Genomic DNA, 8318 nt, shown 5'->3' with positions numbered 1-8318 from the left:
AAGATGACGAGTGGAAGACAGAATTTAACACTCGAGATGGGCACTATGAATACCTGGTGATGCCCTTCAGCCTGTGTAATGCTCACGCGGTCTTCCAAGAATTTGTGAAAAATGTCTTCCGAAATCTCCTCTATGTCTGTGTTGTGGTCTATCTCGATGATATTTTTATTTTTTCCCCAGATCCGACGACAAATCGGAGGCATGTCTGTCAAGTCCTGCTGCGATTAAGGGAGAATCGTCTGTATGCCGAGCTGGAGAAGTGCACGTTTGGAAAAATTCTCTGTCCTTCCTGGGCGACATCATCTCGGATCAGGGTCTCAAGATGGATCCTGAGATAGTAAAGTCCATCCTGGAGTGGCCACACCCTCAGGGCCTACGGTCTATACAGCGGTTTTTGGGATTCGCTAACTTCTATCAAATTATCCCAAACATCTCTTCACTGATGGCCCCATCTCTACCCTTACCAAGAAAGGTATGAATGTCAAGGTGTGGACTCCAGAGGCAGAGTCAGCATTCAGTAGTCTCAAGAATGCCTTCACTTCAGCCTCGATCCTCCATCAACCTGACGTGTCTCGGCAGTTTTCATTAGAGGTGGACGATTCTTCTGTTGGTGCAGGTGCACTACTGTTCCAGAGAAGCTTAAAAGGAAAGGCAGTAGTATGTGGCTATTACTCTAGACTTTTTTCCCGTACAGAGCGCAATTACTCTGTTGGGGATCGGGAGTTACTGGCCATCAAATTGGCTCTGGAGGAGTGGAGACATCTGCTAGAGGGTGCAGCTCATCCCATCCTGATATACACCAACCACAAGAACCTTACCTATATCCAGTTGGCTCAACGGCTAAACCCCCGTCAAGCCAGGTAGTCGCTGCTCTTCACCCATTTCCATTTGTGCTTCACCATCGTCTCGCTGACAAAAATGTGAGGGCCAATGCACTGTCCAGGGGAGGACTTTTGTTCAGTTGGCAGAAAGGAGAAGCATTCTTCACTGGGGACACAGCTCCAAACTAGCTGGGCACGCTGGTGTTCCTAAGACTAGAGACCTGATTACTCGTAATTTCTGGTGGCCCACGCTGTCAAAAGATATTGTGGACTTTGTCTCTTCCTGCACTGTGTGTGCTCAGTGGCGGATTATCATTAGGGCGATTCATGCCCGGTGGCGTGGCTAGCATCGGAGGGGGCCCCAGTGCTAGTGGCAGCCACATTCATTTGTATCTGAGTCCTTAGATACAAACGAATATTATAGGCTGCAGGCCACATTAGGCTTGCAGCCTATCAGGCGCAGGGAAGACTCCCTGCGCAGGCCGGCGTGATGAGGTACGGCATCACGCTGGTCTGCGCATGCGTCTAGTCCGGAGGCTTCACATGCGTCCAGCTTGAGCGGCCGCCACGAGAACGCAGCAAGGTAAGTAAAATATATATTTATTTTTTTAGGTGGCGGAAGCGCTGTGCATATATTCAATGAGGGGGGGGGGAGTGCTTCGTGACACTACATACAAGGGGGGGAGTTCTCCGTTACACTATATACAAGGGAGGAGTGCTGGGTGGCCCTATATACAAGGGGGAGTGTAGCGCTGTGTGGGCCTATATACAAGGGGGAGGGGAGCACTGTGTGACACTATATACAAAGGGGGGAGTGCTCTGTGACACTATATACAAGGGGGGGAGTTCTCTGTTACACTATATACAAGGGGGAGGGGAGCACTGTGTGGCACTATATACAAAGGGGGAGTGCTGTGTGCACTATGTACAAGGGGGGAGCGCTATACGGCCCTATATACAAGGGGGAGTGCTAAGTGGCCCTATTTACAAGGGGGAGCGCTATGTGGCCCTATATACAAGGGGGAGCGCTAAGTGGTCCTATATGCAAGAGGGAGCGCTGTGTGGCCCTATATACAAAGGGGGAGCGCTGTGTGAGACTATATACAAGCGGGGTTGTGTGGCGCTATCCACAGCGGTATGTGTGTGGCGCTCTTTGCAGGGGGGCTCTGTGGCACTATTTACAAGAGAGGGTTGTATGGTGCTATCTATAGGGGGCTGTGTGTAATGCTCTCTACGGGGGGGGGATGTGTGTGGTGCTAGGTATAAGTGGGTGTGTAATGTCTACAGGGGCTGTGTGTGGCGCTATCTATGGGAGTGTGTAATATCTACAGGGGCTGTGTGTGGAACTATGTACAGGGGACTGTGTGTGGCATTATGTACTGGGGGCTGTGTATATGTGGTGTTTTACAGCGGCAGTGGCAGCCACATTCATTTGTATCTGAGTCCTCAGATACAAATGAATATTATAGGCTGCAGGCCACATTAGGCTTGCAGCCTATCAGGCACTGGGAAGACTCCCTGTGCAGGCCGGCGTGATGAGGTACTGCATCACGCCGGTCTGTGAATGCGTCTAGTCCGGAGGCTTCACATGTGTCCAGCTTGAGCGTCCGCCACGAGAACGCAGCAAGGTAAGTAAAATATATATTTATTTTTTTTAGGTGGGGGTTGCGCTGTGCATATATTCAAGGAGGGGGGGGGGGGTGCTCCGTGACACTATATACAATGGGGGGAGTTCTCTGTTACACTATATAAAAGGGGGGAGTGCTGGGTGGCCCTATATACAAGGGGGTGGGTAGCGCAGTGTGGGCCTATATACAAGGGGGAGGGGAGCGCTGTGTGATACTATATACAAAGGGGGAGAGTTCTCTGTGACACTATATACAAGGGGGGAGTTCTCTGTTACACTATATACAAGGGGGAGGGGAGCGCTGTGTGCACTATATACAAGGGGGAGCGCTATGTGGCCCTATATACAAGGGGGAGCGCTAAGTGGCCCTATATATAAGGGGGAGCGCTATGTGGCCCTATATACAAGGGGGAGTGCTAAGTGGCCCTATATACAAGGGGGAGCACTAAGTGGCCCTATATGCAAGGGGGGAGCGCTGTGTAGCCCTATATACAAAGGGGGAGCGCTGTGTGACACTATATACAAGGGGGGGCTGTGTGGCGCTATCCACAGCAGTATATGTGTGAAGCTCTTTACAGGGGGGCTCTGAGGCGCTATTTACAAGAGGGGAGGGTTGTATGGCGCTATCTATAGGGGGCTGTGTGTAACGCTCTCTACGGGGGGGATGTGTGTGGTGCTAGCTATAGGGGGGTGTAATATCTACAGGGGCTGTGTGTGGCGCTATCTATGGGGGTGTGTAATATCTACAGGGGCTATGTGTGGCACTATGTACAGAGGGCTGTTTGCGGCACTATGTACAGGGGGCTGTGTATATGTGGTGTTTTACAGCGTTTGGTATTATTATATTCAGGCGCGCAGTCTTTGGTGCTATTATATTTAGGGGCACAGTATGTGGAACCATGATCATTTTATTTAATTTATAGGTGTGGAAATGTTGAAAAAGTGAGGAGTTGCAGACATCTGAGTGGCAAATTCTGCAGAAATGGGTCATGGCTGGGAGAAGTCGTCATGAGGTCTGGACCGGATGGATAAGAAAAGAGGAAAAAAACGACTAGAATCTGAGACATCGTCCCCTGTGAGTAACTAGATATATAGAGAATCTGTCACCTCTCCTGACATGTTTATTATAGGAAATCCTTGTATTTCACAAAAAGTCTTTCTGCAGTCCAGTACTGATAGACAATTCCCCTTGTCAGGAGGATGTGTCCCTGCACAGTGTGATATTGTCAGTATGTAGGGACACAGCCCTGTGACAAGGGGAATCATAGCACCCATTTGTTAATGGTTGCCCAAAAAGGTAGTGTTAAAAATAGTTACGGCAGGGCGGCGGTGTGGAAGGGGGGCCCATGTTTGGGTAATAGCCCAGGGCCTATGGTCTACTTACTCCGCCACTGTGTGTGCTTCTAACAAGGTTGCACACTCCAAGCCTGCCAGTCTGCTCCAACCTCTGCCTGTACCCAATGCTCTCTGGCAGACCCTTTGCGATGGACCTTGTAACAGATCTTGCCCCCTCAGAAGGCTGCAATACTGTCTGGGTGGCGGTGGATCAGTTCTCGAAGATGGCACATTTTATCCCTCTGACCAGGCTACCTTCTGCTCCTTGACTAGGAAATCTTTTCATTCAATAGATCTTTTGTTTGCATGGCTTGCCCCTTCACATTATGTCTCATCGGGGGGTTCAGTTCACCTTAAAATTCTGGAGAGCCCTCCAGCCTCAGCCTACCACTTCCAGTCCAATGGTCAAGTCGAGAGTATTAACCAGATCATGGAGAATTATCTTCGTCACTAGGAGAGAAGCTAAAGTCCTGGACCTCCAAGGTAGTGTTTTCAGAAATACTACCAGTGCCATGAGCGTCACTAGAAACACAGCGGGAGATTAGGGAGTTAAATCTAAATGGGGACAGTGCAGCTGTGCTGGGGGAAAGAATGGTTAAATAGCTGGAGGAGCTTTTAAACTAGGATCAGGGGGAGGTAGGGTGGGGATACACAAGCGGGGTTAGATAGAGTACACAGGGAGTTTGATACAGAAGGGGATAATAGGAGTTTAGTGGGAGCTGGGGTTAGCCAGCCAAGTAGGGAAGCACCTAGGAATAAATACGGACCTAAGAATACTAAAGGTGTCGGTAAGATTAAATGTATGCTGGCAAATGCAAGAAGTCTTGCAAGTAAAATGGGCGAGTTGGATATTCTAATGACTGACATGGATATTATGTAGTGGGCATAACACAAACCTGGCTGGATGAGAGCCATGTCTGAGTAACAAATGTGGGGGGCTATACCGTATTCAGAAGGGATAGAAAAGATAAAAAAGGTGGAGATGTTTGTTTGTAAAATCCAGCCTAAGACCAGTCCGGAATGAAAACATTGGGGGAGACTGTGACAGTGTGGAGTCTTTATGGGTAAAAATTTATTTAGGAATGGCATTGAGGGTTATAGTCAATCAAGCAATGATTGACAGGTAATTTATTGAGAAAAGTTGAACCTGATGGACCTTTGTATATTTTTTAACCTATGTAACTATGTAACTTCATTTCCATGCAGCATGATGACTGGGTACAGCTTCTTCAATGGGCTGAGTTCTCATACAACAATCACACAAGTGAGTCCACCACTTCCACACCATTCTACATTGTGTACGGTCAACATCCAAGAATCCCTGCTCCAGTTTCAGCTACATCTCAGGTACCCGCAGCTGACTGCATTTGGTGACTTTCTTCAAATATGGCAACAGACCCGGTCCTCTATTCTGCTAGCAGTCGATCGCATGAAGAGAAAAGCAGGTACTAGAAGAAGAGAGCTGCTTCGGTATCTTCCAGGTACCAAAGTCTGGCTGTCCTCAAGGAATATCTGTCTGAAGGTGCCTACGTACAAATTTGCTCCCAGGTTCCTCTGACCTTCTGAGATCCTGCAACAAACTAACCCTGTCTCCTTTAAGCTTTGGCTGCCTCCTACCCTCAAAATCCCCAACTCCTTTTATGTGTCCCTCCTGAAACCTGTGGCGCTAAACCGCTACAGTAAGACTCCTAGTCCTGCAGTTGCTCCCAGCGGTTTTTCCGATGTGTTCAAAGTAATGGAGATCCTGTACTGCAAGAGGGTAGGAGGAAGAACTTTCTATTTAGTGGATTGGAGGGGGTTTGGTCCTGAGTAGAGGTCCTGGGAGCCAGAAGAAAACCTTAATGTCCCTACCCTCATTAAGAAATCCTCTCTCGCTCTGGATTCAAGAAGAGGGGGCGTAAGGGGGATATTGTAACGGCCGCGGTCGCAGACCGCAGACCCCTTCCATCCTGCCGACTTCTTCCTCCTCTGAGATGCCAGCACATTGCGGCCGTCCTTTCCTGTTGTGATCACAAAGGTGTGCGCTCAAGCTCATTCCTGGCCTTAAACGGCCAGAGCGCAAACATGTTAAGAATGAACTAATTACTCCTAGATCATCCTGGATTATAAAAAAGGCTCTGCCCCTTCACTCCTTGCCTGAGCGTTGTTTGTATTCATCTGTTAGTCTTGCAAATGGTTCCTTAGTGGTGTCCTGTTCCCTGTGTTCCCGTGCCCTGCTACCCGTATCCTGTATCCCGTGCTATATTTGTTCCTGTGCCCTCTTTAGTGTTGAAGTCGTGTTGTGCCATCGGCTGCTCCTTCTGTCTTACACCATGTCTGGTGTCATCTGCCATGCCTGGTACCTCCTGCCACGTTTTGCATCACCTGCTGTCAAAGTACCATCTGTGCCCAAGCCGCTGCTACTGTCTGGACTATTACAGGTACCCTTGTTCTTGGACTTTGTATAGACTTGGTACACTGTTGCTTGGCCAGCTGCTATCTCGCTACGGCGGTGCGTCCTAGTGGGTCCACATAGCCACAGATTCGTGACACTGGCCACTTCCTGATAACATGGTCGGGACATGGTCGGGAGTTACGGAAACAGCATAACACGCTGTGCTACGCTGTTTCTGTAACTCCCATAGTAGTGAATGGCAGTTTAGGAAGCAGAATAGCATGCGAGCTACACTGTTTCCATAACTATTATTCAGTTCTATGGAAGTTACGGAAACAGCATAGCTCAACTCCTGACCATGTAAACAGTAAGTAGCCGAGAGCCAGCGTGAGCACAAAAAGCTAGAACAGGGTTTAGGGGGTTCCGTTCCAGAGATAGGTGCGGATCCCAGAGGTGGGACCCGCATCTATCCGACATTTATGACACATCCTGTGGGTATCCAAAAAATAAAGTATTTGAAGCAGCACAAATCCCGATAACAGGAGCGGAGTCATGCTGTAAAATCAGACAAACCCAGTCTGACTAATGTAATCCTCAGAAAAAGCATGGTTAAACAGAAGCACACATCTCCCAAATTTCAATCAATATATTGGCTATTTTTTTACTGGATGTTTGACCAATAAAAGAATATATTCATTGAAATTTGGGAGACGTGTGCTGCTGTTCAACCATGATTTTCAGAGGATTACATCCTGTGGGTATGTCATAAATGTCCTTCATGGGAAAACCACTTTAATCCAATATGTAATTATCTCATTACTATTGGCACACTAGCCTGATGTAATATTGCAGTGCTGTGGAAAAAGTGTTTGCCCCCATTCAGGTGTCCCATCTTATACATATGTAACAAACAAAATAATTTCTCATTTCTAAGCAAGTTATAATATTAGACAAAGGGGACATGGCTGAAAACATTACACCATTTTTTAATTGTTTCTTTTATTTCTTTTTTGAACAGTTTTCCAATACATTACACCCATGTTAAAAGTAAACCCCTTAATGACCAGCCTATTTTAGGCCTTAATGACAAAGCTATTTTTTTACATTTTTCCATCGTCGCATTCAAAGAGTTATAATTGTTTTATTTTTGCGTTGACATAGCTGTATGAGGACTTGTTTTTTGCGGGACAGGTTTAACTTTTTTTGGGGGTAATAGAAAAAAACAGCAATTTTGCCACTCTTTTTTGCATCCTTAATTTACACCGTTTACCGTGTGGTATGAATAATATAATAACTTTATTCAGCGGGTCGTTACAATTTCGACGATACCAAATTTATATAGTTTTCTTATGTTTTAATAATTTTATACAGTAAAAACACCGGTTTTTTAAAAATAATTTGTTTTTGTCTCCATATTTGAAGAGCCATAACTTTTTTATTTTTCCGCCGGTTCAGCTGTATAAGGGCTTTTGTTTTCTTGGGACGGCTTGTACTTTAAACTAGTACCATTTTGGAGTACATAGTGACTTTTTTATCATTTTTTATCAAATTTTTTTAACGGCAAGATGAACAGAAAACAGCTGTTGCTGTTTTTATTACCCATAGCAATAAATCAAAGCTCAGTGTTCTTTTCTTAAACTGCTCTGGAAAAATTAAAGCTGCCAGACAGGTTTCATAAATGAGGCCCAATTGTATTGAATGAGTGAAATCCGCACATTTTTACGTGGATTTTGATGTAAATTTGCTGAGTATTCTTCTGCAGCAAATACTTAACATACAAACTTGGCCTAACAAAAGAGTGGTTAGGGCTGAAATATGGTATGTTCGACTTAAAGCGACACTACAGGCTCCCGGTTACTATGACTGATTTGTAGCTAAGCTGTAGTCATAGAACACAGCTCTGTCCTAATAGAGCTGAGCTAAAAGCAGTCAAGAAGCAAGCACTGAGGAAAGTAAATAGCAGGCAAGCAGCACCTATAGGAACTGACTGACATTTTTAATCTTGTGACTGTAGAGTTGCTTTAACACGCATGATTGTAAACCATCTATAAATTCATGAGCAATGTGAAAAAAATAGGGTTTTTTTGTTTAATGTCCGTAATAAAATTAATAATAAACTGGAGAAGCTTGTGCAGATTATTGTGATTGTAATTATGTGTTC

The sequence above is a fragment of the Rhinoderma darwinii genome, chromosome 4 (assembly GCF_050947455.1).
Source record: "Rhinoderma darwinii isolate aRhiDar2 chromosome 4, aRhiDar2.hap1, whole genome shotgun sequence".
NCBI lineage: Eukaryota > Metazoa > Chordata > Amphibia > Anura > Rhinodermatidae > Rhinoderma > Rhinoderma darwinii.
This window is presented reverse-complemented; position numbering follows the sequence as displayed.